Genomic DNA, 11,528 nt, shown 5'->3' with positions numbered 1-11,528 from the left:
AGGGAAAGCTGCAGCATGGGAAGGCAGTGCAAGGCACCTGTGCTCAAAACCTTTCAGCCCAGCACAGCCTGTCTGCCCACAGCTGCACAGAACCTGGCTGATTTTCCTCAGTTACAGGAGGGGATAGATTAGGAATAGTTCAAGTGAACTGGTCAGCCAGTTGCAAGCTTCTACCAAAGGATGGTGATAAAACATTTTCAATCACAACAGCTGCTTCTAGATGTGATGTTTGGCATTAAGAAGAGATGATCTGAGCCAACCCTGGCTGCCTGCTGTATTTTAGAAAATGTGCACGATTACTTATGCCAGAGGACATGGGGCATTATATCTCTACAATAAAAGATATGAGTTGTTCAAGGAGATATCTTTAACTGGCACAGGTATACCTGGAAAACGGGGTGATTCACATCTTTACTTTCTCTTCTGTGTTAACTCAGTCAATCTGATACTCCACGACGGAGTCAACAGATCCTACAAAGCAGTCCTGGATCCTGCAAGTTGCTCCATACATTTAAATGCTGTGCTGAGATGCAGATCTATAGATGCCTTCCACTTGTTCCTTGGCCTCAGATTTGGAGAGCACTTTCTAAAAACCAGAAGGATCTGATTTACCTTCATTTATGTTGTCATTACAGCCCTGCAGTTTGAAATCAGTGTTTTGAGGCAATGGTTAGAAATCTAGCAGCATTTCTGTATGAGCTGTCATCACCATCTGCACCACCATTGACTTTTTCTTAACTGATCCAGCTGAAAAAGAAAGAAAAAAATTGTTAGATCAGTTTGAGTCCAATTCCCTGTGCCTGTGCAAACGCTTCTCTTGGAACAGGGCAGGAAAAGCAGCAGGGGCCAAAGCTGCTGCAGAAATGCAAGTGTAGCCACATTCCTTGATATTTGCGTAGACGGCCAGACTGACTTAGAATAAAACGTTTTTAGGTGGATTCTAATCTTTTTTATAATCATAAGTTTTTTCACAGTCCATACAGAACCCATCCACAGATCTGGTGTTTTTCCGGTGGGTTTGTTCACACAATACTTTATGTTGGCAGCTCGTTTCTGTCTTAGTCATGTTTTCGTTTTTTTTTTCTTTAGCAGATGTTTACAATTACTCCTTAAAATGTTTCCATTTTCTGTGATCATTGAATGTGAATGAGGTGACATTTTTAAAAATAATTGGAGCTTTTTCTGGCCAGAAACCATGTTGTTAGATTCAAATAGTCTTTGTCTTTTAAACTGTGGTAAAGGTCTTATATCTTTGTAACAACAGCATCTGCACTACTTTGCCTATTCCTTTTTTGCCAAAATCAAAGTGTTATTTGTCATTATCTGACTGTATCTTCTGTCTGGCAGTCAGATGTTTATACATCTTTTTATTTAACCTTAAAGACACGAGGCCTATTCTCCTGAATTTGTGCTGGAAGGACTGCAGAACAAATGGCACTACAGCAGCCTGAGCTTCTGAAATGCAAAGGAAGTTTTCTCTGCTTTTCTTTCAGTCAGTTTTTTTCATTTGTTTTTATTGACTTCAATTTAGATCAAAGTTCTCGCAAATAACTGCCACGTTTCCAACACCTGCAATTACGTTGCAAAGTTTGTAATGCTTTAGACCTTCTTCAGAAACCCATTTCTGGGAGCCTTACAGATTTTTTGAGAAAACTCAGCTGTTTCTTCTTTTTTCTTCTTTTGTTTTGAAAAATGAGATTTCGATTTGCAGAATAAGTATAAGAATGTGCCATAAATTTGCCATAGAGGCTCAAACAAGTGCCACGTCAATATTTTAAAAGATTGCCTTTTTTTTTTTTCAATGCAGTCTCGTGACTTTTGGAGTGCTGACTCACGATTTTTGCATGCTTGACATCAGCAATACCACAACTGAGAGAAAATCTTTGTGAAAGATTCCTTTCTAGTCCTCTTGAGACAAAGGGATCCTCCAGGAAAAGACACAGAGAAACAACTGTTTCTTATTCATTACAGTTCTCAGTTAAAAACAAGCTCAAAACCCAACTTTAAAGCAAACAATCTAAAATATCTGCCAAACCATTCCTGTTTTTTTTGTTTCACCATAAAGACTCAAACAAGGTATTAGCACATTTTCTTCTTTTCTTTGGTAGGATTATAAAATCATATAATGTATGAAAATGAAACTTCTAGGACAATTTAATATTTTTCAATAAACAGCTTCTTTTAACATTCCAGATTCTTCTCCCTTGTCAAGCAATAAGTCTGGCATTAGGGACAGACAATGACTTTTTCATTAATGATCATATGTTATTTTTAATTATACAGTGTACTTTTTTGAGCTTCCATAAAAAACAGTAATGATTTTATGATGATATTCTTTCTGCTTAATTAAAAAATGTTTTCCTTTACTAGAAGAAACAAGTTCTGAAACATGGAAATGCCATTGAAAAAAAAAATTGAGCTCTTTTTCTCTTAAATGAAAATTTTAGCCCATGAGTTCATGCACTTTCATTGCAGTGTGGTGGTTGATCCATTACCTCAAGCTTCTACTTGTGAAGAACAATTACAAATACTCTTTAGTCCTAATAATACAGAAGGTACTCAGTGGCTATCATTAACACTACTGATATCAGTAGAAAGAATATTACACTAAGGGTAAAAATTTGATTCTGGAACTGCTTGGTTTGGCAGCCAAAACTGGACTCCTTTATTGAGTAAAACTTCCTATTAATTTCAAATAGATTTTCCACATTAAGACTTGAGGATAAATTGCTTGTGGGTTTGATAAAAACAATCAGTATGTGCCTGTATTAGAATAAGTATTTGGGCATAAACTCTTTCAGAGGCAAATCAGGTCAAAGGATGATTTACAAAACTGTCACTGTCATATGGCATTAATTTGATAGCTCATTTCAACCGACAGTTGGACTTTCTGTTTCTCTTGCATTCACCAGACCTTTTAATTAATTATGCAAAGCTGAAAGCAAACAGACAAAATGAGACTGAAAAGTAAAACTGTACTCCAGGAAAGGTACACATTATCCAGCTAAATTTACACTAGAACTGAATCTAGGTCTGTATTGTGCTATGAATTACTGAATTACACCATCAGAATCATAATTCATAAAGGGCCGCTCAGCACAGAATATGAAACCTCCAGCACCACAGATCACTCCTTTTTTCCACCTTTTTGTTCTACATGGACACAAACAACAATATTATCACCATTGATAAATACTTTTAATATTTCTAACACCATTCCTACTACAAAAGTACCATTATTTCATCACCATTACTTTTTCAGAATACTGAAATTATAGACAGTTTAAGTACTTTGGTCAAAAATTTGGATCTCCTGAATAGAGACTAGAAAATATATTATTTGATCTGTGCTGCACCAGTCCTTTAGCTGATCACAAAACTTCTGCTGGTTCTCTAAACATCAATAAGCATAATTCAAGAATGCCAGAGCATCACTTCATAACTATTTCTTAATAATTGTATCCCACATTTATAGCAACTCTTTGTAACCCCTGATTCACTCAAGAAACTTTTTTCCTCTCTGTTAAGTTCAGCCTTTATAAATTATACCATATTTTTATTTTATCTCAGTGGAAATATATTTCATAGAAAACATTCCTACGTTTTCATGCTCTCATTTGGACAGGTGGAATTTGGACACCACAAGCTTCAACTATATTAATACTAAGTAAAGGGTTTCCCCTCCCCACACATGCACATATACACAGTGATGATGTGTTACTTGATCAGGATGGGGGAAAAAAAGTTTTGTAGAGTATTTAAACACTCCTAATGTGGCCCAAGCTTGCCTATATGAGATCTTGTCTTTTGGGACTGCTCTTCCCCAGAATTCCCCCAGTCATCAGTCTTTCCTTTCTTCCTACCAAAAAAAAACCCCAAAAAACCAAAACAAAGCAATAAAAACCACAAACAAAACCCTAACCAAACAAAAAACCAAACAACAAAAAACCAAAACAAAACCCTAAACAAACAAACAAACAAAACCTCCCCAAATAAAAAAACCTTTACAGTCTTCAGCTCAGCTTCTACTTAGGCTTTACAATGCATCACTCAATTAATGTTCAAAATCTCAAAGGGAGGAGCAATTATTTCTGTATATATGTGATTTGGTTAAAAAATGCAAGGATTATCTTGCAAGTTGAGTACCATTTCTGGAAAGGACTCTATCCCTGAAATCAGAATAAACCTGGTATTAAAAATAAATTTGTAATATGAGTTCTTGGCTACACAGATGGTTGCAGATACAGGGTGGTACGGACTGAAAGGACTGTTTGTTGACTGTTTCTCTCTGACACAGTATATGAATCCCATTCTGAGGTGGTCTGCTGGTTGCCTGCAGTGCAGGAGAAAATACTGTTTCCCTTTTGATGTATAATTTGGCTTCTGTTTTTTGCTTTGCTTTCCTTAGAGCACTGACAACTGAACACGGCTGGAGCTGGTAGAGGATGTCTGACTGAGATGCTGTTGCTCTTACTTTACCAGAGTACCCAGCTGGGGTGCCTTCCTCATATTAAATCAAGCTTCAGATGTGAGCTCAACGAAGCATTTTCCCCAAATCAGATTGGTGTGAACCATTAGATTTTTTTTTTAATTATCTAAAATTATTTGAGAATTTTGACACCATACCACCCCTCAACCTACAAGTGAATGAATCCAAAAGCAAAATATTTAGGAAATGAGTTCTTGTTCACCAAGATGAAGTTAAAAAGTCCTCTTTCTGTCCTCATAAAGTTTGTCAAACTTCTACAAGCAGAGTTATTTATAGTATTATGATTTAAAGTTAAATCTGTGCAACATTCTAAAGAATGTAATGTGGTCAATTATTGCATCATGTTATCAAAGCTGCCAAACTATCAAGATAAATTTCAAAAAGTCCTGTATTTAAAATACCAAGTTTCTAAGCAAGTATCAACTGAATAAATGTCTCTGTAGCAGTGCACATGTATATAATTATAAATATGAGTAAGTCCATCACTCAGTGACTGAACACAGTGCACTTCAACTTTTTACAGCTAAGCCTATCTGGCCAGCACCTGTTTGGACCAAAGTCCCCAGTGTTGCTGAAAGATGTCCAGACTTGACCTCTCTTTCACTGGGGAAAGCAACATCAAATTGATAGACTGACACAAATGTGACTATTTAGGCAAGTTGAAAAAGAGTAAAAACTGATGTCAATCTCTTGCACTAATTTAAAATTCCAGTTTCATTCGAATGTTAATATATACACAAAAGTTAGGATTACAGGGGCCACAGGAAGCCCTCTGGTCCAGGCTCTACCACTTCTGAATGTTCCCTTCCAGTATCTTTCCAACAGTAATTCTGCAACAGCAAGCAATCTCCTTTTTTCACACAGGCAGCCCTTTGGACAAAATTCTTCATAACTAAAAAAACATTATACTACTATTGCTCAGAGAACCTGTAAAGGGTTTCTTATTGCTATGTTTTTTAGGGGGGTCTACAAAAACCACTGTGATTAAAAACATACCCTGGCCTATGGTGTGGGATGGTTTGATTCTGGTCAGAAGCTGGGCTGGAACGAGTGACAACACCTAAAATTACAGTCTCTGTTTCCTACTTGCTGCCTTTTGAGCATTAGATGAAATGACAAATTAGTGCAGCTCCTGAACTCACCAAAGTTGATGTCACCAGCTTTTCATGCAGGGACAAGAGAAAGTCATCGTGACTTCTTTTCCCCACAGAAGATTGCATTATTCTTCCCATCCAACACACACCAACTGCCTTGGTGAGAACCGACAGCCAGCCTACCTGTTTGGAGGCTGTTCTGGAAGAGATGTGACTAAATGTTTTAACAGACAAGTTAAAGTCCTCTTAAAACTGCTGAGGATATTTTTCTGAGAAGACCTGATTTGGGCAGAGACTTTTGCTTTCCCATCACAAGGCCACCAATTAGTAGGAAATAATCTGCACCTATAACTCCATCTGGATTTTTTCTGTCCAGCTAGAAAGGTGGCAAGTTGCCGTAGGAGGAACAGTGTCTGCAAAGCTCTGGCAGACAGTACTTCATGCAACTTTCATGACTGTATTTACTTTTAATTGATCCTGCAGTACTGTGCCCCTTATGGAGTGTTTTAAATCAATGTCAACCATAAAGGGGTACTAAACTGTACAAGATCCTTTTTTGGATGCAGTTATAGATAACTTATTTATGAGGACATGAATAAAACTTCAAGTGTGTGAATGTAAATATGTCCAAAACTTTCAGAACTCTTTTATTTCATAGATGAGAGAACGTCAGGTATCAAAGCATGGATTTTTTTTCCTTTTTCCATCACGAAAGATTCAACAGGGCCCTTTGAATGTATTCCCTCCCCTTATGTTTTTCTCCACCCCTTTATTAGCTGGATATGACATTGGAAGTTCTGTTATGAAAAAATCAAAGCAAGTAGAGGAGAGGGTTTCCCAAAATTTACAGTGTTCTCCATTTATCCAGCACTTTCATGTTACTGAAACATGCCCTCAAGTACCTCAGACATGTGTGATCTCACCAGAATGGGCAAGTCTTCTCAGCCCAGAGTATCTCAGCATGGACATTACTAGGAGCTCCTGAAAGCAGTTGCTTCAGAGGAGCTATTCCTTAGTAACTTCATTGAAAAATGTTTTTAATCCACTTGCACTCTACAGTCAGAATGACAACTCAAGGAGTGACTGCACCACTCCATCAACCAGATCTCTTCATTTTGGGGTAGCCCTCTCAAACATTTTTCACAGCCTGAAGTACCTCCCACGTATCACCCTAAACAGGAGGTTTGTTCTTATTACAGAAGAGAGGAAGCAAATGGTCCAAAATACTGACCAAACCTGCCATGGTTATTTTGAGTAGTTATATGACATTAATTTCTCCATAAAGGGAAGAGAACACATGGAGGAATTAGTGAAGTTGTGCTATTTGGTTTCTAAAAACAAGAATCTCACACTGCTCAAGTATTGCTGACATAAAACTGATGCACTGTGGTGAAGTGCAGAATGAGAATGCCACTCAATCTTTCTAAATTACATTTTTCCTTTCAAATCCTCGTAAAAGTTAGGAGAGAGTGAGTCAGTATGGGAGACATCTGAAATCTCATCAAAATCAATACGAAAGAAATCAAAGATGGTGAATTACCTATAAATACTATTACTGCTCATGAGTTATTCAAGGTAAAACATCACACTGAAATAGAAATTAAAGAGATAAACAAAGAGAGCTCATTACCTTACTTAATTTTCACTTTTATGGATTAGATTTTATACTTTCAGAAGTTTGGTGGATTTTTTTTCCCAGTCAAAATATAAGTTTTATGACTCACCTAGAACCAGAATTTTTTTTCTGTAGAAAACTTCAGAATTCCACACATTAAATATATGACATATCATTCCACTGGCATGGAGCCATTTTCCTCTGAGATTGTAGCAGAGAATAAACAGTTCAGAACTAAAATATTCCTCAAACCTGAGTTTAACATGAATCTTATGGAAGATGTTGAACTGTACCTGCTCAGACTTCAAAGCCAATTGCAATGCCTTCAAAATCTCCATCCTGTAGTTGACAGTGCAGCCCCATGTGCTTGGAGATTTTTCTACACCTGTTCTTTGAAGGGTAAATCCACTGAACAGGGAGACTCTGAAGGAAAGTCAATATAACTGCAGTGCTTGTCCAGGATGATGTGCAGGGGCCCTGCTGTGCTTTCAGCAGCAACAGAGCCAAAAAATCCTACTGTGTTTGCAAAAATAACTCGCTTATTTTTGAACCAGAGGTGGCTCTTTTACATCCTGATTTAAAATACAACATGTCTTTATAACAGTTTGTTGTTGTTGGGCTTTTTTTTTTTTTTTTGATAATAGTAAAAGGTTTTGTAAACTATTCAGAAGAATGATACCAGGTTTGGCCCCAACCCAGCAAAGCACATGTTTAACCTTCTGCATGTCACTAGTTTCTGAAATCAATGGGACTGCTTGCAGCCTGAGAGTAAATCATGTGCTTCAGTGCTCCACCACAATAAGACCTTTACAATTGTTTTCTTCTGTACAGATAATTCTAGGAATCCTCACAGAGCCTCAATGACTTTCACATATGACGAAGAATCTCTACTATAGGTAGGAGGAAACCTTGCTAAATATATCTTTTTACAGCTTTATAACCTTATGTCCCATTGCTTTGCCAACCTGATACCAGAATTTAAACCTTGTTGCAGACATAGATAGCCTGTACAAAAGGGGAGGTCTTTCCTGGCAAACAAACGAAGAACAATGTAATAAAATAATTGTAGAAATGTAAATTATATGTGCCACAAATACAGATCTCATTTAGCTCTGATGCTGAAAAAAGTTTGGTTTAGTTTTTTGGGTTTTTTTCTCTAAAGAGCAGAAGACTTGTATTTTTGCAAGACTGCCTTCAAAGAAACTATTTGGAGACATAGTTCAGAGATCTGAACTATATCTCAGAGATCCAGAACTGCTGAAGGCTTGGAGCAAGGTGCAACCTTCTCGTATGAGGATGGGCAATTAACAGTTTGACTTGGAAAATGCAAGTGCCCCAAATTACAGCAAACACCTTTGGAACACCAGGAGCTATACTACTAAGGTCGATAGTTTCACAAAACAATTATGCCTATTCTCTCTGGGAGAAAATTATTGAAATTTGTATAGGTTCAATCTTAAAAGCGCAGAGTTGTAAGGAACTTTTGAACAAGAAATGAAAATTTATTTAGCAATTTTTTTCCTAAATATTTTTTGTGACTTGTCCAGGCACCATCTAATAAATGGCCTCACTGCAGTAAGAAAAATTAGCTCTCCTCCTCTTCTGAATACCAATCTTTTTTTTTTTTTTTAATGCAATGAAAAATAAAGATTTGGCTCACCTACCTGTTGCTGGCTGAAGGGCCCTCTCCTACAAACAATCAGTCTCTGATGAAACCTATTATGTGCATTTAAGATGAGAAACTATTGCCTTCACCTTGGGTGAAAAACCAGTCTCAGCTTTACCTCTGGATGCTGAAGTGGTTTATGAGCTAATGCTTGTGTTGTCAGACTGAAAAACAAAACTTAACATCCTCCCCTTCCCCTCCCGCCAAAAAACCCGCAAACCCAAACATGTATACACGTACATACACTGAAACATATAGGCAAATGTCACAGAGGTTTGTAGTAAAGAAGTAGGAGCAGGTTTCTGCTGAGCACTGGCTGAATTTGTAGCTACAATCTCGCTTTTTTCAGTCGCACCTGTATCCACACTTTGGCTCCTCCTGCCAAGCTGTGTGTTACACTTGCCGCAGGTGAAAGCCCCGACTCCTCCTTACCTACAAGGTCGTTACACAGGTGGCAAAATGGCCAATCTTTAACAGTGCCGAGCTTGGTCAATTTACCTCAATGTGGTGGGCAGTGCTGCTGCTCCCTCAGCATGGTGTAAACAGCCCTGTACCCTTGCAGCTGAGAAGCACATTGCTGTGCTGCCAGGGTGAGCAAGAATTCAGGAGCAGAATACTGCCTGGGTATGCTGATGAAAACGAAGGCAGTGCTCAGGGTATTTTGCCTTGCTGATGTTTGATTTATCAGCTTCACTCTGCATCCTTTCTCAGGCAACAGCACTGAAGGTTTATCCACACTAACTCCTCCATCCACACAGCTTTTTTAAAGTGGAGAGAGATGCCTTGAATTCACTATGAGAGGTAAAAAACTTATTCCTAGCACCCACACCTGCCTCTGAGTTCAGTGATGTATTTTAGCTCTGCACATCTGACATGCAGTAAAATATCAGCATCTTACAGTACCAGATACTAATTAAAAAAAGAAATGTGTTAGATGTCAGGCCTCAAGAAAGCAAACTTAACATTCTGACAGCAGCTGGAGAGTGATAGCCATAATCAAGCATTGTCCCTGCTTAGATCCGTGCCAAACAACCTCGCTTACTTCCAGCTAATTCTCCATCAGAGACGATCTTTCTTTACGATTCCAAAGAAACATGTTGTCAGTTCCCACCTGCTGGCATTGCTAGAAATAAAACCACAGTTGATCGGATGCAATAGGTCAGCAGAATAGTGCATTGAACTGTTGTTTGTGCTCCCAAGCTGTGTTACAGGGGATTCACTAACATTTATTAACCCTTTCTCAAATCATGGCTTTTGTTATGCTTTTATAAAGCAGGAAGGTTTCAAGGATGAAAACACATCCTTTTAGGAATTTCAAAGGAAGTAAAATTTGGGCTTGCTGCCAGGCTAAAAGTTCGATATCATTTGAAAAACAAAATATATTAGAGAAGAAAGAAAATGCAGATGTCAGTCTAGTGACACAGAGTAATCTATTTGCTCAGTGCTTGTATTTTCCTACCAATTTTGTATTTTTCAAAAAGGACAATAAAAGAATTGTGCTCACTGCTAATTAATGACAAGCTGGTAAAAGCATCTATCCATTGTTCCATTTATTTCTTCATTTCCAGCAGTTAACAGCCCTGTTCTGAAATGAATCAATGTCGTTTACACAATGCTGTCACCCCTATTGTTTCTTTATCATCCTTGCATTTTCATAAATCGGAGGTGTTAATCCCTTAATGGCTTCTCTCAGAGCTCTAAAATGTATGCAAAATGGTAATCCATCCCCTAAACAATTCACATTTAGGCAGGCACCCTCTTAAATATGTTTACTATTAAAACGAGTCCTTTGTTTGGATCTAACCCTATCTGTTTGTTTTCCAAACACTGAATCATAGCAGGTATGCAGTCTCATTTTAAGTAGGGACTATCAAGTAACCCCGTCCTTTTAGAAACCTGGTAATTTGTCTCTAGAGATAAAAGACCTTTTTTTTTTTTTTTTTAAGGAGTCATATTATGCACATATGAAATTGAGTACATGCCTGTCAAGTTTTGAAGGAAAAATCATGGGCTTGATGCAAAGATTACTAATTTAAGAATAAGCCAACCTGCCCTTAGTGGTCTTTGGTTTGGGCCTGATTAAGCAGCTCTAAATGCTGTCGCAGAGAATGGAAAGGAAAACCATGACATTTATCCAGCACAGTTTAAAAGCAGCAGACTGTCCTTGCTGATAGATTTAATACCTTGGTATTCAGGAGTGCAGCAGAGCTTGTGGTTAAATCTTTGCATGATCGGGATAGTAAAGTTTGTGGGCTGCACCTTACTGTCTATGCAGAGATCTGCACAGGCACCTGGACAGCTGATCTGCTTACAGCCTTTTGTAGTTGACATCAGCTTAAACGTTCTTGCTCTCAAATACATTTTATAAGCTTTTAGAAGTACATTCTACACAGCTTAATGGCTTCATCCCTCTTAAATCATATTTTTTTCCCCATTAGGTTTTAGAAAGGTCACTATCAGTGCTAATACTTCACATGCATTTTCCTGAGCCTGATTCAAAGTAGTTTAAGAGTTTTGTTTAATTACTGTTACACGTCTTTGGGTCAGCATCAAAATCAATGGCATCAAAACAACTTTCTAGGAATTATATGCAGAAAACTATAGGATAATTTCCAGAAACAAAGTACAACTCTCTTAAAATGAGATTTCAAAAATATTCTGATC

At 37.7% G+C, this 11,528-nt stretch overlaps 1 long non-coding RNA gene across 2 annotated transcripts in view; it reads right to left on the bottom strand.

The window, feature by feature from the left end:
* Positions 1 to 617: 617 nt before the first annotated feature.
* The window catches only part of LOC126637863 (uncharacterized), a 30,222-nt gene continuing 19,311 nt past the window's right edge, over positions 618 to 11,528 (bottom strand). For both annotated transcript variants that reach the window (XR_007628456.1, XR_007628455.1), the window contains exon 3: positions 618 to 747. This is a non-coding gene — a long non-coding RNA (uncharacterized LOC126637863). The remainder of the gene's footprint in view (positions 748 to 11,528) is intronic.

This window comes from Myiozetetes cayanensis, unplaced genomic scaffold, assembly GCF_022539395.1.
Source record: "Myiozetetes cayanensis isolate MyiCay16 unplaced genomic scaffold, myiCay2020 scf16, whole genome shotgun sequence".
In the NCBI taxonomy this organism is placed as follows: Eukaryota; Metazoa; Chordata; class Aves; order Passeriformes; family Tyrannidae; genus Myiozetetes; species Myiozetetes cayanensis.
Note: the sequence above shows the minus strand (reverse complement) of the source record. Positions and strands in the feature narration are given on the sequence as shown.